Source organism: Arachis ipaensis, chromosome B1 (genome assembly GCF_059453495.1).
Source record: "Arachis ipaensis isolate K30076 ecotype BB chromosome B1, ASM5945349v1, whole genome shotgun sequence".
NCBI classification, from domain to species: Eukaryota; Viridiplantae; Streptophyta; class Magnoliopsida; order Fabales; family Fabaceae; genus Arachis; species Arachis ipaensis.
The window spans coordinates 83,563,542-83,566,891 of record NC_142436.1 but is presented as its reverse complement, the minus strand read 5'-3'; the positions used below and the strand labels follow the sequence as shown (position 1 = coordinate 83,566,891).

At 35.3% G+C, this 3,350-nt stretch overlaps 1 pseudogene; it reads left to right on the top strand.

Annotated features, from left to right (window-relative positions):
- The first annotated feature begins 575 nt into the window (after positions 1–575).
- Positions 576–3,109, top strand: LOC110270403 (chlorophyll a-b binding protein CP26, chloroplastic pseudogene; annotated as a pseudogene).
- The last annotated feature ends 241 nt before the right edge of the window (positions 3,110–3,350 follow it).

Here is a 3,350-nt window from a genome sequence, read left to right as displayed (position 1 = left end):
GTTCACTAATCCATCTTCATTAAACACAATGTAATAAGTGCCTCACTCCCTTGCATGTAATTGTTTGCAGTTCTTAATTTATCTCAGAGTTCCACTGACTCACCGATTCCAACCATCAAAACCCTAACTCGGATCCGTACCCTACAACATGGCTTCCAGTAATCACCTCCTCCTACTTATTTTTCTAATATGTTTTTTCAATTTTAATAAGCTTGGATTTTTATTTTTTATTTTAGTGCATTGAAAACCCTATCTGAACTAAGCAATGAAGCACTTTCTTGTAATTCTTGAATGTGTATGTGTGTTTTTCAACGTGTCTGTGACGATGCTATTGTTTTGACCAGTTTTAGAAAATGTCAAAATTCATGAAAAAATCGTGAAGATGAGTAATGCTTATCAAAGGTAGATTTTCATAATCATTGTTTATGTACTATAACAATATTGTTGCTTACGTGAATGCTTCATGAAATTACCACCTGAAATTGGAAATTTGGAGAAACTTGAGAAGCTTGATCTTGATGAGACTCAGATCACACATCTGCCAAAAGAGGTCCAAAAGATATTGAGGTTAGAACATGGCTTCAATTGGGGTGTCAGAGATGCTTGGAAACCCCATTAAGTTGAGTGGTGCAGCAAGGTCAGCACCATCAGCTTCTACCCCTGCCACCTTCAAGACTGTGGCACTCTTTGGTAAGAAGAAGGCAGTACCACCTCCTCCTTCAAAGAAAGCTGCTGCTGCTATCACTCCTGCCAATGATGAACTCGCCAAGTGGTTTGGTAAGTGGTTGCTCCTATCTTCACATCCTTTCTTTCTTTTGTTCTTTACCATATCTAATCTAGTTACTAGAAAAACTTCTACATGAACTACTTTTTATTAAATTACAAGTATTCTTTTAGCAAAAATTCAGTATAGAATATGCAAATAAACTGAGAGAACCAAAGTAGCTAACAAGTCCATAGAGTATATACATGGTTGTGTTCTTTTGACAATGTAATTTGTTGAAATATGGTGATAGATGAAAATTGTCGTGTTGGTCTAGAATTTATCTTCTAGAAATAAGAACTTCGTTATTAGCATAGTTCTAAACCAACAAACAATTTCCACATCAAAAATTTGAGTTGTCACAAGTACAAATCCCAAATAAGAATTAACCGAAGTATTTAAACCTTGGGTCGTCTCACAAGAAATTGCAATGAAGTGTTTAATTATTGGCTATGAAGATGCAAGGGGGTTTGATTTTATATTTTTACAAGAAAATAAATGGCAAGAAAAATTAGATGACAAGAAAGTAAAATGATAAGAACTAATAAAATAAAGGAAAAGTACTCTTGGCTAGACATAGGTAATTGAGATCACCATCCTTGTCTACAAACCAAATATTGATAATTATGAGGAACCAAGCTCATTAAGTGTACTTCTATACTTGAAGTATATCAAATGGCTTAATCAACATCAACCCATAAGTCCCAACAGTGTCAATGGGTATCAAATTGATCACCAAGGGTTCTCAAATCACCAATCCAATGAGACCCAATGACTCAAGGTCCACTCAGTTCCCTTAGCCTAGACCAAGAGTCAAGAAAACTACTCAAAAACTAGTGTAAATATTTTATCAAACACCTAGAGTGCAATAAAAGCAAACATCACAAAATGCTAGAATTAGTGAAACCCATGACTACCACAAGCAAGAAATTAACAATAACAACTAAGATAAACATAAAAGAGCATGGAAACATAAGATTCCATTCAACGAAATCAAGATCCAACAATGTTCATCAATATAAAAGAGAGTAAAATAAGAAATTAACAGGAGAAACTAAGAATATTAAGACAATAGAACACTAAAACATAAAGAGAATTGAAATCAAAACAAGAATTGAAAGAGAAAATTAAGAGAGATTAACCTAAACTACCCTAAATTCTAGAGAGAAGGGAGAGCTTCTCTCTCTAGAATTCTACCCTAAAACATGATGAAAAATAAACTATGACTACTGGGTTCATTCCCCCCTCAATCCTTGGGTTCAATAGCATCAGAAATTAGTTGGATTGGGCCTAAAATGAGCTACAAACCGCTGGCCACAATTTTACTTTAGTGAATCATGCTGCTCCATCGGTGCATGCGCGTACAGTGCGTGTATGCGCCTCTAGACACGAAGCAACTATGACAAATTTTATATCATTTTGAAGCTCCAGATGTGCTTTCCAACGTAACTGAAACCGCTACATTTGGACCTCTGTAGTTCAAGTTATGGTCGATGGAGTGCGAAGAGGTCAGGCTTGACAACTTTGCGGTTCCTTCATTTCTTCAAGAGTTCTCCCACTTTGCATGCTTTTCTCCTCACTTCTTCCATCCAATACTTGTCTTATGAACCTGAAATCACTCAAAAAATATATCAAGGCATCGAATGGAATTAAAGTGAATTGAATTTAGCTTTTTTAAGGCCTAAAAAGCATGTTTTCACATTTAAGCACAAATCAAGGGGGAATTGCAAAACCATGCTATTTCATTGAATAAATGTGAGAAAAGATGATAAAATCCTCCAAATTAAGTACAAGATAAACCACAAAATTGTGGTTTATCATATGGTAATAGAGAAAAGAAGAGAAGGAACTAACAAAGTTTGACTTAGTAGTAAGAGGAGGGTAACTTATTGCTATAGCCTATAATCTCCTAATTAGTCCTAATTAAGTTCTTGTAATTAACTAACAAAGTTTTTTTTATATACTCTAGTTGTACAATTCAAGGTAGGAAACTAGTTTCTGATCATTGCTTGCATTTGGTGACAGGTCCTGACAGAAGGATCTTCTTGCCAGAGGGTCTCTTGGACCGATCCAAGATCCGACCATACTTGACTGGAGAAGTGCCCGGAGAGTATGTGGATTCTTCTCTAGCTAGTTCCCTTTGAATCACAAACATTCTGAAACTTTGACCTGTTTTGCTTAAATTTTTTTTATATTTGTTGATGCAGCTATGGTTATGATCCTTTTGGTCTCAGCAAGAAGCCAGAGGACTTTGCCAAGTATGTCTTAACACTTTTTTTCAAACTTGATATATATCCTTTTGGTCACATTAGTTTACGAACTGCTTTTCATACATTTATTATTTGAAGTATACTAGTTAATCCCTTTTTTCTGATGTTAAATTGCTCTCTAGTATGCTTGGCAAGTAAATCCACTTTATTGAATGGGAATGATCATCTTTCTTGTTCCATAATTGGTTTCAAGTAGAAAATGAATGTGTAAATGCATGCTGGTGCATGGCAGAAGTTTGGCCAATTAAGAGATTGTAATGTAAGAACAACGTTGCGGGTATAGCCCTTAACCAGCTAAAATCTGCCTCACCAATTTA